At 45.8% G+C, this 18,864-nt stretch overlaps 1 protein-coding gene across 3 annotated transcripts in view; it reads left to right on the top strand.

The window, feature by feature from the left end:
• The window catches only part of SPEG (striated muscle enriched protein kinase), a 1,671,639-nt gene that overhangs the window by 1,400,676 nt on the left and 252,099 nt on the right, over window positions 1-18,864 (top strand). The window lies entirely within an intron of this gene.

Genomic DNA, 18,864 nt, shown 5'->3' with positions numbered 1-18,864 from the left:
CATCTGGTAGAGTGACCACCTCCCTCCATGTCTTTACTGGTAGTTTTTCTAGTCCTGGTCTTTTGTATGCAAACATAATGTGTTATAGGTGTTGCTATACTTTTTTTCTTCAAGTGAGCGACTTAGAATAACCATCTTAGAATAATGTCTAGTGGCTGGAAAGTTCAAGTCTTGAGACAGTGTTTATAGCCACCTGGAATGAGGTGGCCACCGTGAGAACAAAGTCCTCGATACTGTACGGCAGATTCATAAACTAAGACGGAGCTCTTGGTACTTTCAAAGACATATAGTATATGGATACAAACCCCTGTGTACTAATACCAAACACTAGTTATTGGCCCCAAAATAAAGTTCAAGAAGGTCATTTAGGGGTTGACAGGTGTAGGGCCTCCGCAGAAATAGATAGTGCTACACCAGCCTTGCAGCTCCTTTGTTCCTTTGAGAGGAGGGGAACCAATGTAGATTCCATAGGTAGAACGTTATCCAGGGCCACCCACCACAGCACCTTCTGGTCACATGTCTGGCCTCGTCCTTATTTAGGGAAGGGAGACCGCCACTGGATTGCACTACCGAGATGCCCATACACGACATGGCAGTCCTGGGGAAATGGAGAAATATCTAGGAGTTCGAAACATGTGAGCTGTAGTTTGCATGCTTTGCATACTCCTGCCATCTAGTGTTGGGTCCCAATGTTTGCAAGTTGTTTTTCTTCGAAGAAGTCTTTCCAGTCAGGTAGGTGACTCCTCCTTGCGCATGGGCATCGACTCCATTGTTAGATTGTGTTTTTCCGCCATCGGTTTCGGACGTGAATTGATGCGCTCCAGTTCGAGACAGTTTCCCGTGTTCCCCTCAGTGCGTATTAACTTTCTTCATGTATCGTGTCAAATACAAAAACTCTTTTCAATTGGGAAACTTGTGGAAGGCCGTCGGGCCTTCCCGCGTCAGTCCACCTCGCAGTCGATGGAACGGACTCCATTTAAATTCTGCCCTTGGTGCCATGTGAAGTTTCCTCGCATGGACTCACATGAACTGGGCAACTTGTGCTTATCTCCGGAGCACAACGAACTGGACTGCGATGTGTGCAAATCTTTCCGATCCAAGAAAACGCTCTGTGACTGTCGGGCTCGACTTTGTGACATGCAGAGCTGTTAGACCTGGCACCTTGGCGTGGGTCTCCCTTCCATTTTTGCTGTTGCCTCATGTTTTTTTGCTGGTTTTAGATGCTTTGGGCACTGTGCCACTGCTGTCCAGTGCCACAGTGCAAGTGTTCCCTATTGTAAATTGATGTATGAATTAGTGATTCCATGATTTATTGGTTTGGTTTACCTGTCAGACCATAGTACAGTGCACCAGGAGTGCCTAGGGCTGGTAATCCAAATACTGCTGGTGGGCTTGCAGCACTGGTTGTGCCACCCACAGAAGCAGCCTGTAAAAGTGTGTCTAAGGCCTGCCATTGCAGAGCCTGTGTGCAGTCTTGTACTGTCATGCTGACTGGGTAAGTGCACCCACTTGCCAGTCCCTAAACCTTCCCTTTTCTTCATATCAGACACCCCTATGGTAGGCCCAAGGGCAGGGTGCGTTGTAAGTATAAGGTAGGACATGCCCTGGTGTGTGTGGCATGTTCTAATAGTGAATTACAGCTATTTTCGTTTTTCACTATTGCAAGGCTACCTGTTCTCCATAGGCCAGAATGGGCAGTTTGATTATTACATCTTATAATCCTAACTGACGCAGGGAATGATAAAATACATCTTTTAGTGAAGTTGGTTTTAATATTCTGTGTTTGAAAATACCACTTTTAAAAAGTAGGTATTTTCTTGTCTAAGCATTCCAACCTGCCTCTGCTAGGCTGTGTATTCCTTGTCTGGAGTTTGAGTGACAGGGCTGGGGGATTCCAGGAGACAGGGTGAGTCAGCACAGGGCTGAATAGAGAGATCTGCATCTAGATGGGTGGGAGGAGTTGCACCTGGGACCTGAATAGGGCTGTGCCTTCCCTCCACAATGCTGGCTCCACCACCTGTGGTGCGTCTGATGTCTCTTCCCTGCACTTTGAAAGGAAAGAAGGAGTCATGTAAACAAAGTGCTCCAGGACTGACCAGAACTGGTTTGGACTAGGCAAAGGCCTCTCTGCCTTCAGAGAACAAAGAGAAACTGGGTATAAATATTGGGACCCAAACCCAAGAACTTTAGATCACTTTGGGAACAAGAAGAAACCTTTGCTGAGGAGTGGAACCAGAAGAAGCTCAGGAGAGACTATCCCTAAGCTGAAGTGCTGATTGGGGGATTGGCATGCAGTGGTTGCCTGACTGCCAAAGAAAGGAGAAAGGACTTTGTGTGCACCTTCATTCAACTTGTGAAAGATCTCAAAGGGCTTGAGAGAAGAGCTTGCCTCCTGCTGAAGTCTCAGGGACAACAGACTTCAACCACCAGCTCCCCAAGAGTTCTTTGGAAGTGCCTGTAGCTGTATTTGGGCCTTCTGAGGGACTGCGTGTCGCAAGGAGCTGGAAGCGCGACTCAAGCAGAAGAAGCGTGTCGCTGTCGCAGCAGCTGCTGTCGCATCACTGAACAAGGGTGTCGCCGCTGTAGCTGTCACATTGCACCGCATCACAAGAAGCGTCCCGCAACACCGAAGAAGCGTGATGCCGTCGCAGCCGCTGCGTCGCAATACTGAACAAGGGTGTCGCCGCTGTAGCTGTCGCATTGCACCGCATCACGAAAAGCGTCTCGCGCCACTAAAGAAGCGTGTCACCTTCGCAGCCGCTGATGTCGCATCACTGAACAAGGGTGTCGCCGCTGTAGCTGTCGCACTGCAACGCATCACAAGAAGCACCTCGCATCCATGGAGGAGCGTGCCGCCATCGTAGCTGCTGTCGTCGCATCTCTGAACAAGGGTGTCGCCGCTGCAACTGTCGCATAGAGCGGAAGCGTCTCGCATCGTTGGAGAAGAGTGTCGCCGCCAAAGCCGCTGTCGTCGCATCACTGGACAAGGATGTCGCTGCTGCAGCTGACGCATCGAGCCGAAACATCTCGCAACATCGGAGAAGCATGTTGCATCAACAAGAAGACGCCATCTTTGCTTCTTTGCATCAGATCTTCAACGCATCACCGCCTTTGCGTGTACGGACCTACCGCATCACCTTCCCTGCAACACTTTAGTTGTCCTGCGTGTCGCATCTTAAGGTACATTGACTCAAAGTGTTGCATGTAAGATCTAAAGAGAACTAAGCCAATTCTACCATTTTTAAGTAACAGTATTGTGGATTTTTGTTGTTTATGGTCTTGTGTTAAATCTATATAAAGAATACTTATTTTTGATGTAAAACTTGTGTGGTGTCCATCTGTAGTGTTGTCACTTGGTTACTGTATGTGTTCACAAATGCTTTACACACTGCCTCTGAGATAAACCTGTCTGCTCATGCCAAGCTACCAAGGGGGTGAGCAGGGGTTATTTTAGGAGTGTACCCCCTTACCCTGACTAGAGGCAAGGGTCCCTATTTGTCACAAGTACCTACCTGTGCCAAATAGAGACCCCTGAATCTAACAAGAGCCAAAACACCGGTTCCATTCCGGACCTCTTCGGAGAACATTCCAAACAAGCGACCGGCGAAGCACTAGGGGCCGAGGAAGAACAGGACGATCCGATATCAGTCTCCGAATCCAGCTCCGATGGGGAGTAGGAGATTCTGCAAGGTCAGCATATCGTGAGTATAGAACCTCCCCTGCCCCAAAGTCCCACTCAGACTAAGCAAAAGGCTTCAGTTCCACCTCTGCCTTCGGGCCATGGTCTACACCAACAAAGTTACCCACGCCCCGTCTTCCGGCTCAACACCAAAACTCATGTTAAAGCCTTCGGGTTCGGGATCGAGTCGTCCACACTCAGGCATCTAGCTGAGACCTTCCAGTTCGAAACCAAAACCAGTATCAGGCCCAACTCCCTAGACACCAAAACAGTCTTCGGATCCAAAATATTTGGCACCGAAGATAATGACACTGAAATCTTTGGCACCGAGGCACAAAGATGCTCCGCAACCATCACACGAGACACGAGCCATGTTTCAACGCCCGCCTTCAAAACTGGACCCGAAACAAAAAGAACTGTATACTAATCCAAAAACTGGACATATTGCAACCAAATTGCCACATAAATGCAAATCTAACTCAGAGCACACTTACCACATTCCTTTTGAAAGGAAACATGTTGGTACTAACCCTTTTCTCCTCCTCCTCCTCCATCACCTCCTAACCCACAAACACAGAATTTACTAATTACTCCTACTAATTCGCCACAACCACAAAAACCTGATGATCAGGATGATGGGGATGGGGATGGGGGCAATGATCCTTCACCTGCAGACCCCTGGAAGGATTATAATACAGACTCTCCCACTGTTAATAACCCGGATCTTTATCCTACCAAGCCTTCTCTACCAGAAGATAATGTAGGTTACATAAAGCTGCTAAGCAGGGCTGTGGAATATAATGGGGTACAGTTACATAAGGAATCCCTGGAAGAGGATTTCCTTTTTGAAACCCTTAGTAGTTCCCAAAGAACCGCATACACACTCCCTATGCTTAAAGGTATGTTAAAGCATGTGGCCGACATATTTAACGACCCTGTTTGTGCATGCATTCTTACCCCCAGGATAGATAAAAAGTATAAACCTGCACCCTCTGATCCAGCTTTCATTAAGGGTCAGTTACCTTTAGACTCTTTAGTGATCTCTAATACCCGTAAATGTGCTAATTCCAGACAAAGAGTCAAAGTCCATAGATGCATCCGAGAAAAGAGTAGCCTCCCAAGCCGCAAATTATTGGTGTATCGCTAATACCCAGGCCCTTTTAGCCAGGTACGATAGAGCGCACTGGGATGAAATGGAACAATTGCTCCAGGTTCTACCAGATGAACACAAAGCCGAAGACTTAGTGCAAGAGGAGAAGCTCATCTCTTATTCTTCAATCAGGTGTGCATTAGATGCAGCCAATACTGCGGCTAGAGCCGTCAATACTAGTGTGTTGCTAAGAAGACACACATGGTTAAGCATTTTGGGCTTTAAACCCGAAGTTCATGCTTCCATTCTTAACACACCATTCGACAAACAACATCTCCTTGGTCCTGCAGTAGACACGTCCTTAGAAAAAATGAAAAAAGACACAGATGTGGTGAAATCTATGGGGGCCCTACAGTCCCCTTCCAAACTGTGGATCCTTTCGGCGCACCTTCTATCGTAGGGGTCCAAAATTATATCTTTAGATACTTCCTCTAAATCATACAAGGGCAACAATCAACCCTCTTCCTCTACCGTGGGAGAGCGGGGGTGGGTGTTGCCAGGTCTTTTGGGGGTCGGAAGGGGGGTCTGTCAGTGCTCTCCTCTACCCTAGACCCTCACTGCCACCTCAGTCTGGCTCCCCGCTGTTACTCACTGGAGGGATAGCCGCAGCTCCGTTACAGCTCGGGTCCCAGGCGCAGCCGCTCGTGTTACTTCTCCTCAGCTTCCCCACACCCAGATGGTCAGTGTGCACCAGGTTGCAGGGTGCCTCCACTGTGCTCTGCAGTAGCGTGCTACTCTTCCCTCCTCGTGACCTGCCTGATTCCACCGGTCCTCTTGCTCCGTAGCTGGCAGATGTACCGGGGGTCTGACCAGAGCCACCTCGGCCCACAGGAGGTTTGTCAGGGGTTCATCGGCCAGCAGCCCAGATGCCTCGGCGGTCCTCCTCGTCTGCCACGTGAGCTACGTATCCTAACGCAGGGGTGTGGAAGACGAAATGATGATGCTTCTGGGCAGCTCTCAGCAAGCGGTGGTGCACATGAATGCCATTTTGCCTCCCAGCTTCGCGATGGTAGGAAACTACAGCGTTTCTGCAGGGCCTAGGATCTGCAAGAACTCAGGCTAATTCCACTGCGCTACGGTATGGAGAACTCCTTGCCTGTCTTTTCACCGCTACGGCCCGCCCACTTGCATCGGTCCTCTTGCTCTGCAATTCATGGACTCACCGGGGCCTCGAGCCGGGCCTCCCCAGCCTTCAGGGTGTTTGGCAGGATTTCGTCAGCTGGCAGTCCGTGCGTCCCTGCCGCAGCCGCGAGCTCGGCAGTCGTCCTCGCCTGTCTTGCTGGAAGCCAGCAGGGTGCCTTTTTGGCATCGGAGTCCTTCTGGGCAGTAATCAGCAAACCGCGATGCGCAGACTGCCATTTGGAATTCACAGCCCCGCGGCAGAGGCACACTGTGGCGTTATTCGCAGGCACGGAGGTTTTCAGCCTTCAATCCACGTCTGCTGATCGCCGGAACGTTCCAATGCTCGTCCCCGCCGTCCGAAGCCCCCAGCACCCGTCCGTTCTGCCCGATAATTCGCAGATCATCAGCAGCCAGCAGAGCCTCACTAGGTGGTGTCCATTTTGCAGCCAGCACTCTCCAGTTCCTCAAGAGGTTTCTTTAGAAGAGGCTACAGAGGCAACAATGGCAAGGGTAGAGGTAGGGGTTCTACAACATGTACCTCCTCCTCAAATGCCAAATAGTGATTTGCATACGATTGCCCCTGATCATTCTGTCGGGGAACGTCTTTCACAATTCCTCCCAGTCTGGCAGTCAATAACTACAGACAAATGGGTGTTAGGAATTATCCGTTCTGGTTATTGCCTGGAGATTACCAACGATCCTCCAAACATTCCCCTGCATTTACACAAAATGTCACCAGATCATCTACACCTTCTCAAACAGGAAGTTGAGTCTCTCCTTTTAAAGGGAGCAATAGAGCCCATACCACTGCAATATCAAGGGTGCGACGTATACTCCCTGTACTTTCTCATACCCAAAAAGGATGGCTCTCTCAGACCCATTCTAGACCTCAGAGAGTTAAATCACTACATGCAGTCAGATCATTTTCACATGGTGACACTTGAGCCAGTGCTCCCACTTCTACAGCAAGGCGACTTTCTGTCTACTCTAGACTTAAGGGATGCATATTTCCATATTCCAATACATCACGCTCATCACAAATGTCTCAGATTTGTGGTAGGGGGCAGCATTACCATTTCAAAGTGCTTCCATTCTGAGTCACCACGTCCCCCAGAGTATTTCCGAAATGACTAGCAGTGGTCGCTGCTCACCTGTGAAGACAACATATTCATTACTTTCCGTACTTAGAGGACTGGCTCATCAAATCAAATACTTACAGAAAGTGTCTCAGCACACTCACACAATACTACAGTTACTGAACCAACTAGCTCAAGACATTTGGAAATGGTCCATACATCACAAAATGCATCTCCTTGCAGAACACCTTCCGGGAGTACACAATCAGATTGCCGACCTTCTCAGCAGGCAAAGGCAGCAAATCCACGAGTGCGAACTCCACCCTCAAGTTCTCCTCCTGTACTTTCAAAATTGGGTGTTTCCTCAAATAGATCTTTTCGCCACACATGAAAACGCAAAATGCCTAAACTTCGCCTCCAGTTATCCGCACCCGCTATCCAAAGGCAATGCACTATCAATGAACTGGTCAGGGATATTTGAATACGCTTTTCCTCCTCTCCCACTCATTCCATCAGTGGTTTGGAAACTCAGGCAAACATCCCTCACATTATTCTTAATAGCTCCCATGTGGGCCCATCAACCTTGGTTCACGGCCCTCTTGGAGCTATCAATAGTTCCACATCCAAAGATACATCTCACATCCAGTCTCCTCATACATAGCCATGGAGAAATCAGGCACCCAGATCCCAAAGAACTCAGCCTAGCGATCTAGCTCCTGAAATCATAGAGTTTGGATATCTGAATCTTGCTCAAGACTGTATGAACATCATCAGAGAGGCCAGAAGGCCTGCCACAGTAGCTTGTTATGCAGCTAAGTGGACGCAATTTGTTATCTATTGCAATAATAACAATATCAATCCTTTGGATGCTCCCATACAAAATATCATCTGTTATTTATTACATCTACAATGGTCAGAATTAGCTTACACATCCATCCGCTTACATCTTGCTGCAATAGCCGTGTACCTACAAAATAGACAGCACTTGTCTCTGTTTAGAGTACCAGTTGTCAAAGCATTTATGGAAGGACTGCAAAGAATTATACCACCAAGACTTCCACCTGCCCCAGCATGGAATCTCAACATAGTCCTTACACGATTAATGGGTCCACCTTTTGAGCCAATGCATAAATGTGAACTGCAGTTCCTCTCATGGAAAATCGCTTTCTTCATTGCAATTGCTTCACTGAGGAGCGTGGGTGAGCTACAGGCACTAACCATAGAAGAACCTTTTTTCCAACTTCACAAGGACAAAGTAGTCCTTTGTAAAAACCCTAAATTTCTACCTAAAGTAGTATCTGCCTTTCGCATCAATCAATCGGTTGAATTACCTGTGTTCTTTCCTCTACCAGATTCATTGGCAGAACCAGCTCTGCACACTTTAGATGTTAGAAGAGCTTTGTTATATTAAATAGAAAGAACAAAACCATTTCGAAAAACAAAACAATTGTTTGTAGCTTTTGGTCAACCTCACAAAGGCAATCCTATGTCCAAATCAAGTATTGCCAGATGGATTGTTAAATGTATTCAAACATGTTATGCAAAAGCAAAGAGAAATTTAACAATTCCCTCTAGAGCACATTCCACTCATAAAATAGGGGTTACTATGGCTTTCTTAGGGAATATCCTGATAGTTGACATTTGTAAAGCTACAACATGGTCTACACTGCACATATTCACAAAGCACTACTTTGTAGATGTGTTTGTGAGGCAGCAAGCTAATGTAGGCCAGGCAGTTCTTAGAACACTTTTTCAAACAACTGCAACAGCTACAGGTTAGCCACCGCTTTGAGAGAACACTGCTGTATAGTCTATGGGAAAGTATGTGATCTACAGCTCACATGCCTCGAACCGATAATGTTACTTACCCTGTAAGCATCTGTTGTAGGTATGTATAGCTGTAGATTCACATACGCCCACCCGCCTCCCTGGGTACCTATACCTGTTACAATTCTTCTTACTTACATACATATGCATGGACATCTCCATTCTACCTGTGCTAACTCCCTTCTCACCCTCTGCGGGAAAACAATCGAACAATGGAGTCAATGCCCATGCGCACTATCACCGAAAGGAGGAGTCACCTACCTCCTGAGTGGAAAGACTTCTTCGAAGAAAAACAGCTTGCAAACATCCGGACTCACTAGATGGTAGGAGTATGCAAAGCATGTGAATCTACAGCTCTACATGCTTAAGAAAAGATGCATAATGCGTAAGTAACATTATCCTTTCTCAGCTCGCCGACTGATAATAAACATGGTGTCCAGCTTGGAATGCTATTCTACATAATCTATCATTGTTTTACTGTTCTAAGATTACTACCACATTTATAACCAGGCCTTTCTGAGTTGTAAACGGACATTTGCAACTCTATCAAAATTGCAATTAGTACGGGGCATGAAAGGAACTTATTTGTGACTCCTACGGGAATGTATCAGTGTCTTCCCAAATGGGAAACTATTTTTTTTATACCAGCATTGGTCCCTTTATTGGATACATGCTATTTTTTAAATAAACGTTTCATGATTTGATATGCAAATGGGACAGAAGTGGCTATGCCTTGCATGCCTCTTTCCCTGTATTTGCAGCTAATCACGGGAGATCGCAAACTGCAACCTACCTTACTGATATACATTAGGCACATTATTCTGTTGCCCCCCTGCAAATGTGCAATGTGATCGATTAATACATTTGGAACCAGTCTAAGCAAATTGCATATCTCTTCTTTGTGAATCGGAATAGTAAATTAGGCCCAAAGTTCTTAAGTGAGCCTTAATCCACCCTTTATAGACGATGACAGAGCAGTTTATTGGATACCATATGTGCAAGATTCTGTCATTAAAACCCAAACTTCAACTTTAAATGGAAGTCCCTTATGGAATAGAGAATATTGAATAGTTTCCCATATTGGACTCTGTCCTGCCAGGAATTACATTTTACTAGGAAAACAGATATCCGACAGCTGAAATGGGTGCAGGAATTTTGCATGGATGACTTTGCAGATGGGGAGTGCTGTAGGGTCATATGACCTGATAACCAGAAGCCTAAAATATATGTCTTGTCTCTGGCTGCCTGCCCTATCTTCCAGCACACCCAGTCTCAGGTTTTTGTAGAAAGAAACTGAAACTTAGTTTGACTACTGTACAACGATACCGTGTTGGCCTGGTTATAACCATGTAATGTGTTTAGTGGCTGTTGCAGGCCAAGGCTTGTGCAGCAGCATCTGTATTTTGCAGTACATTGCTGCCCCATCAGTTTCTCTGGGGAGAAATCATTTGATTCTGCAACAGCAGGTCCCAGGTCTGCTCTATAGAAGCTAAACAACAGGGTCACAAGAACACACCCGTGCTTTAGGCCCCTTATAGTTTAACAGTCAGATTAAAATAACCATTAGCCTCATTTTATTTGCACCTAAATATAGCAATGCGTAACTCTGTTAGCTTTAAGTAGTCCGCTATCTGTTTCACCTCTGCAGTATAGACGACAATAAGTCCCTGCATATGCCGTCAAACGCTGCGCTTTAGTCAATAAAAAGGACAAACTGTTTAATTCTGAGGACGTGGACACAGCAAGGAGAAAACCTATACAAATATTGCCTTATGAATCACAGCTTGTGTAAAATCCTGTATGAAAAAAGGAGAAAGATCCCCTGGCTGCTACCCTCATTTAAAGCTCCCCTAACAATTTTACGTCAATGTTTAGCAAAGCCGCCAGCCTACTGTCAGTTCGCTGGATCCTAAGTGTTGGCTGAAAAATTGAACCCTTCGAAGAACCTGGCAATACTTTGCCAAACACTGAATTAGACAGGAGTGCAAATAATTGCAACCAATATTGTGTGTAATTCTTAACGGTTGTCACTGGAGACCATGTGGGCTAGGAGTCCCATTCTGCCTGTTGCTGCTCAAAACCGCAACATGTCTCTCTATCCTAAATTATGGTGAAGGTAGTTGGAGCACTCTAGTGGTAGCAGATTCCGAAGAAAGGACAAATGATGTTTCTGACACCCCCCTTCCTAAATTAGGCAGAGTGGGATCAACGTACAAAGATTGTATATATCTATCAATATTTCCTGATTAACTTCATTGACACCATTATCATCATGAGTTTTGCCTAGTCTATTTGTATTCAGAATTGATGGTGATGTGTTTTGCTTTGAAATCAATAAACTCTCATTCAGTTGTTTCTCTATGAAATCTAGTTTTCCTTTCTAAATGGCTTTTCTAAAATTCCTAAGTATACATTGATCAGAATCCAGGTGACCCAGGATTGTCCCTTAGGTCTTAGGACACATATTGCATAAAAAAGGTGAAGTTTGCTCTAAACACTTAGCTTTAACTTTCAAGGATACATTTGAATTTGAGCAGGCAGATTGTTATGTCCTAAAATACCAAAAGTAGACGTCTTATGCAATTTCTTCTAAAATAATGACACAGCTCTCCATTAGTTGATATGAAGTATACAATAAGAAACTAAAAATTCTTACGGAGAATCTATGCCACACCAGCAGCGATGGCTCGCGTTGACCTCACCCACTTTACGATCTACCTTAATTGGCAAACCCCCACAGCGCACCTTGCACATATGATTTGGACCTCTAGTAAGATAGCCACATATTGGAGGGGCATATTTGTAGAACTCGCACGTATGACCAACTGCAAATTGAACCATCTTCCCTATTGGCATTGCTGGGACATGTTCTCAACATACCTAAACATCAAGCCGGTTTGTCGCAATAGCATTACTCCTTGCCAAAAGGGAATTTGCTTTACACTGGGGAAGCAAGCACACACCCACAGTAGAGAACTGGATTAGAAGTTTGATTTTCTGTGATACAAATATCAGACTCTATGCTGCACTACAGCCTCCCACGTCTAGGCCTTGTGATATCTGGCAACCTTTGAGGGACTACTTGCGTACACGTGACTCTTCAGAGGAATCCCATTGAACGCATATGTCACTTGATCCCTATTAGGAGAGATATTGGTACACAGGAAATATTGAGCATTGAAATGGGTTGAACAGGATTATAAAACGAGAAACACCTGAGTCGAACTGTAACAAGTGGTTTAAGCCGACTCCTGCGTCGAACTGTAACGAATGGTTTAAGCTGACTCCTAAAATGACTGTTTTTTTTTTTTAATATGAACGATATGTAAGATGTCTGTGATGTTTATTATAATGCGTCTGCTCATGTACCCATTTAAGATGACATGGTATGTATGTATGGCACCGTGAGAAGTTAAACAAAAAATTAAGTTATAAAGAAAAGTATACAATAAGACTGAAAGAGCAAACAAGTCTTTTCCACGCTTTGCCTTAGAATTAAATTCCAAGTTAATATAATTTTTAAGAAAGGAATACTAATAATATTTGTATATAAGGTGCTTGACTAACTCCATAATTTGGGGGGTTTTAAGCATTGTAAATAACAGACTTTACGGGTTGCTCAATGTTACCCAGTTTAATGGTACTCAATTTAATAATGGTTAAAATGGTATACTGGCTTTTCCTTCGTTCAAAATTGTGACCTGCAAAACATGCTAGAGGTTAGTATGTTAGGAGTGTGCCATGAACTCACTGTGATATCTTGCCTATAGTGTGATTTATCACCTGGACCCATGACTTTTAAGAAGCATTTGTCCTGATGAGAAGGTGTGAATTCTCTTTGTAACTCTGGAAGCAACGCAAGACTCCTAGACACAGGCGCATCATCTGATCACATCCGCCTGTTCTGGACCTCCTCTTGGAAGCTCTTTGATGTGTAGGAGGTCACATAGCAGAAACATTCACACAAATGTTGGACTTTCCTCCATGATGGATTTCCAGACCATCACAGACAAAGGCTTGGTGATAGTAAATCAAAACTCACTTGATTTGTCTGGGAGCTGTAAAAGTAGGAATAACCCTGGTTAGCAGTTTGTGGCTTGAGCATTGCAAAAATAGAACCCCTCTGTTCAACTAAAACGTACCCTGCTGGTGCCCAGTTTCCTTGTAAAAGGTCTGGAACTAGATGACCTTGACTCCTGAAGGAAGAGGGCACCTGCCTCCTGTTACCAGAGGTCCAGAACTGGAGGTCAGTGGGGAAACCTTGCCTCATGTTCTTCTCTGTGTGCCTGCTGTGTGGAAAGTCTTAAATATGATCTGGCTCAGAGAGCAAAGAGGACCCCAGGGATTGCTGCTGAGTTAAGTTTACAAGCCAGGTTGGGCCCTTTTCCCTGTCTCTATGTTCAGGAGGATGAGTGTGCCTTTGTTTCCAGAGGTTTCACATGTGAATGAGGGAGCTGGAATGCCAATGAAGTCCTTGCTTGGTAGTATTTCAACCACAAAAATCTGGTAAAACAGTCTTGCAAAAGAATGTAAGAAGATGGCAACTCCTAAATGACCCCATTAGCCAGCGTCATCTACGCTCCCTGACTCAACATCACATCCAATGCTGAATACACCGAGGGTGTACTCTTCCTTTCTAACAAGACACCAAACACCCAGATCAATTGCCCCACCTGCATGACCAAAGTCACTAGATGGATGAAAACCAACTGACCCCAAGCTCAAGACAGACTAAGTAGTGCTGTTCGCCAGAGAACTCCACCTGGTGGTCTGTCGAACTCAGACCCACACCCCTCCCTGCAACTCACGCAAAGAACCTCAGAACCAACTTACCATGTCCAACCATGTGAATGCAGTCTATCTCTCCTCCTGCTACACATGCAAGATGCTCAAGAAGATCTTTAAATGGCTCCCCACCAACACTCACAGAAGCATCACCCAAGCCCTCATCAACAACAAGCTGGACAATGGCAATGCACTCTATGATGGCATCAATGCTCAACTGACCAGAAGACTCTGGACCATACAAAACTCTGCGGCCAGGCCCACCCGCAACCTCCCACCCTTACTCACATTACCCCGTATATCTAAGAGCTCAAACGTCTCCCAATTCAAACAAGCATTTGCAATGCAATCGGTCTCGCCTTTGGGGTGTTATATGTATTTAGCTATGCAGCACATTAGCCCAGGTGCTGAAACATCTACTGTTCTTTAACATGGAGGGAACGTAAGCACCAAACTGCGTGACACCCAGGTATGGGAACACATGTACAGAGATATTGCCTTTCAGTGGGAACCGGTATTGTCTAAAGCTCTGTTTTTCATATAAAATCAGGGCCTTTGGTGGTCATATCACTGAAAATACAAGATTTGAAAAAAATATTATTGTCTACGGGTGCTTGTGGAAGACCATTTCTGTAGACTGGAATCTAGAGAATGCTAAAGTAATTCTGATATTTTACTGACCTCTGCTGGTCATTTTCTATCAAGAAAGTTAAATAAAGGCAGTTAAACTGAAAAAGAGTCCCTACTTGGAAGCAGACCAGTCCTAGGGCTGATCTCCAGAGCCTACAAAGTACATATACATATAAGTATACAGGACTTTAAGTGGGAACAAAAACCTGGGGGGGGGGGCTCTAAAAGGGGCTTGGCAAACCTCGTAAAGGGGTGTGGCCTATCCAAGTAGGGGCGTGGTCTAAATCAAGAGGCTCCTTTCAATTTCCATGAGCCTTTAAGAAGATACCAGCCCCACTGCGTGTGAAGGCTTTGCTTAGATGATGACTATCAGGTGTTTTGCAACCTCCCTGGGAAACGGGTGGCAGGCCCAGAACCCTTAGTTAGAATGTGTGGAGGCGTGCTGGTTCAAGTAGTGCTGTCCTCTATGACCGCCAGTCTCCTGGTCCCACCCACTAAGACACCCCTCAATTTCTGCTAAGTCAGTGACTGGCTCAAAGCATTGCCTCCTTTAAGGCCTCGCCTACTCTCACACTATGAAAATATTTTGGCAGGTCTAAGTTAAGGTGGAGTAAACCAAGAATAGAAGCAATGCTTTTGTGGCCATGTATCCTTTGCTTTGAGAGAGAGAGAGAGAGACATTATTAATGTTATTTTAGACCTGGTGGTAAAAGTGGGTGCTTCTCGGTGATCCTGTCTCTTTCACAGCTCCCTCTTGGCGCTAGAAGAAGACTGTCAATAAAGCTATTACTTTAGTACATTATATAAAAGTCAATTTATTTTGGATGAGTTTGTTTGCTTTCTTATCTGACCTCCCTTTCCTAGGCTTTTACGTGGAATTGTACCCTGCTTTGGAAACTATGAGCTCGCTTTGACCCTTCTGCACAGGAAGATCAGCATCCGCCCCTCTTCCGCCCCTCCTCCATGCCCAGGGCCCAGTGAATCTGCACAGGTCCGATAAAAGACCTCACACCAACGGGCAGTGAGGCAAATCATGATGGTGCCAAGTTTATATTTGGCGTTTAACTCCACCTCGTCAGTTTTTTTCTTAGGTGAACAATAAAAACGAAGCAGATGAACAGCGCAAAAAATAGAAAATCTGGTGAACGAGGAAAAACTAGAGTGAACTTATTTGACTGATTACCAAATCGATCAGCTTTTAAGTAGGGCGTCAGCCTCTGCCTCTCAAGGCTCCTGGTTACGCTATATGCGAGACCTAAAAACTGACTTCAAATGATACTGATTGCAGGTGGAGAGAATGTGATAACAAACTGTTAAGGTGCCATCGTCCCCTACATCAAAGATGAATCTCCAGAATCCCTTGCCCCTAAAACTGGTCACCCTTCATTCTCATTAGCCACAGTTGCGGTAGAGTTTGCCTTTCTTCTGCATCGTTCGTGGCCCTCAAACAACAAATCTAGAAGTAGCATAGAATGTGTTGTAAAAGTTAATAAAATCAATGTCTGTAAACACTCAGACTGAAATGAATACAACACAAATAGAAAAAAGCCTCTTAGTGACACAAATTTGTGATGTTCCACCCCGATTTAATCTGAGATTGGAATCGGGCCCTAACTGTAAAAAACAATTGTGGAAATACGTATGAGGGTGCAGCAGCCAGGGACTTTTACTCATGCTAAATGTTTACTCTCTTCTGACCTGACTGTGATCTTGGGAATTTCACAGTGTTTCACAGTGCCGCCATAAACCATGGTTAAGTCCTTCTGTACCTTGCCAGTGATTAATTGAAGGTGTGGAGTAATTTTTAATTAGAATGTAGTGGACAACATTTATATAAAACAAAATGTATGACATGGCACTACTAACACAGGTAGCCTTTCAGTTTTCCCTCAGTAGCCATGATTGCCTTTCAGCAGATTAAATAATACCCATGCTTTAAATCTAGCAACTAAAACGCATGGTATTGATTAGAAAGGACACTCACTGTAGGTGCTCTGTAGCCATTGCTAGTCACATGGCCTTCAGGTGAAAGGTCAGTTCTGCACATGTATTCATAAGTATAATTCAGAGGTTTGTGTCCTGCATGTACCAGGTTGTGTAGTGCAAGTATAACGCAATGCCCTTATAAATATACAATTGTTAGTGCTTCAGCCTTCTTCAAAACCATTGGCACCCTTTCTGGCTGTTTGAACCACAAAAACGGGTTTTATTCCACACTGAAACTTGATCGTACATCAACACTGCGCCTGTTTGTGTAAATTTTGGGCAGCTTGCACTAGTGCAAAGTGTTGACAAATGTATTTGGTCCAAAATGAGGTAGACCTAGCCTTGGTGAAGGAATCCTTTTTGATCTGTAGTACACATTTTTAGGGGCTTACTACTAGATTGCAAATGTCTATGACAGTCTGTGGGAAGGAATCATGAAGAGTTTGCCTGTCTCTCATTCAGGGCGCATGTATTAAGTTATTGTTAAACATGCGTGTGCCTGGGGTGGCGCACCGACTGCTTGTTCCTGTGTGCTTCGCTGTACATGTTCTGTGCTGTTTGGTGTATGCCTGGAGGATGTATTGAGGGAATGGAGGAAGTGATGCTGTGGAATTTACTGCTCTGAAATAGATTACACATCAAGGGACCACCTCCTCGGATGGCCAAAGAGAATTGTCAAGCAGGTGGACAGCCCGCCCTTCTGCTTTGCACCGCGAGAAATGGCAGACACAATCAAGGGATCGACAAAGGCATGCCATGGGCATGCGTGTGCACTCTCAATGAATCTATCAAGCAACCAATCAATCGTAGATTTGTAGAGCGCTCTAATTGTCCCGGTGGGTATACAGGCGCTAGCCTGAGCAGGGTCATTCGAAAAGCCACTTCGAGTCAGTTTCACAAGTGATGCTGTAGAAATAATGACAACTACCAAACAGATATATACATCGTGAAAGGCGGTAGGCGTGGGGATTTCCTATTCATCAGACATAAAGCTCAGGAACTTGGAAGTGTAGCCACACTTTACAGAAAACTGCAAAGAGGGCAGTAATGCAAGTGTCTGTCACAGTGCACACAACAAAAAGTATTAATTTGCTTGACAACTCCGCAACCTTTCTAAAACCAAGCATTGGCATAGGCAATAGGTCTCGCCTTTGGGACCTTATAAGTGTTTAGCCATGCAACAGTTGCATAACTAAATACTTATAGGGTCCCAAAAGCGAGACCTATTGGCTATGCCAATGCTTGTTTCTGTTTATTACTGCCCTGTAGTAATGGCGGCCCCCGAGAGTGGTTTTGCTGGACCGGTGGAATTGTCAGCGGTGCTCCGGGTGCCCTGTTGGCCTGTGAGGGATTGAGCCCCGGGGACGGTATCAAGTGAGTCCCCGGCTGTGTTGTGGCCTATGCGCTGCTCCCTGCTCCCTAGCCCGACCTACGGACCCCCTCTTTGTAAAATCGGACTTCTGTGCGCACTGAGTCAGGCAGACAAACTCCTCCCCACACACCAGACCTGCCAGCTGAGGGGGAACCGTGGTAACGAAGCCGTGCTGGGGGCACCACCGGAGCCGAGAGGGGGGAGCACGGTGCGTTGACACCCACGCACCCACGCAGCCTGAGAAACTTGGGGGGGGGGAACAAAGGAAGGATTATTTTACCGCTGAGGCAAGTACCGAAGGAGTTCCAGAGGATATAGGGACTGCGAGGACCACAGGCCAGTGCGAGGAGCTCCTGACGCATCTGGCCTGCTACACACCCTCTTCCCACCCACATCTCCTATTTATTTTATCGCTGAGGGAAACGCCGAAGGAGTTCCGGAGGGCATAGGGACTGCGAGGACCACAGGATAGTGCGAGGGACACTGACGCATCTGGCCTGCTACACGCCCTCTTCCCGCCCATATCTCCTATTTAATCCATCAGCCACTCGCGCGGGACGTGCGCAGGACCAAGCCCGGGCAAAGGCCGTTGGAGGCCGTTGGAGGCTGGGTCGGACTGGGTCACTTTCCTAAACGCCCTACCTTCAAGGTTGCCTCTATAGTTCCGCTTGGTTGTCAAGAAGCTTGGATTTAATAAAATGGCCACTAGAGAAACTAGAAGTAAGACTGTTTCCATGGTTTCAGGTACTTTGGACAATTTTCTGGTTAAGGCTAATACAGTGGTCAATAAGAGACTCCCTGTGTTGGGAAAGCAAATTGCGGAGGGTTTGGAAAACTCGCATCGGGCTTCATCAGGGACACCGTCCACTGTTGGATCATCGCTACTACTTGATGCCACACACTTATCGCTCATGGACAGCATTGATCAAACCATAGAGTCGGTCCTACACCAAATAAGGTCACCATCTAATTCTCATAGGGACAGAGACTCAGTGCGTATTATTGATGAGGTGGAACCCCCCCCCATTGCTGAGTTAGTGCCATCTAGGGCTCTGGGGGACGGTGCCACACCAGTGGAATGTATGGGACATAGAGAAGACGCTTCCCCGAAAAGGAAGAGATCTAGGAAGTCCAAAGGCGCCAAAAGGGCTAAAGTTGATCCCAAAATGAATGTTACTGTAGATAGCCCGGATACCCCATAACATCCACCACGGGGAACGACACGGAAACGGTGTGG

This window comes from Triturus cristatus, chromosome 3_2, assembly GCF_964204655.1.
Source record: "Triturus cristatus chromosome 3_2, aTriCri1.1, whole genome shotgun sequence".
NCBI classification, from domain to species: Eukaryota; Metazoa; Chordata; class Amphibia; order Caudata; family Salamandridae; genus Triturus; species Triturus cristatus.
Note: the sequence above shows the minus strand (reverse complement) of the source record. Positions and strands in the feature narration are given on the sequence as shown.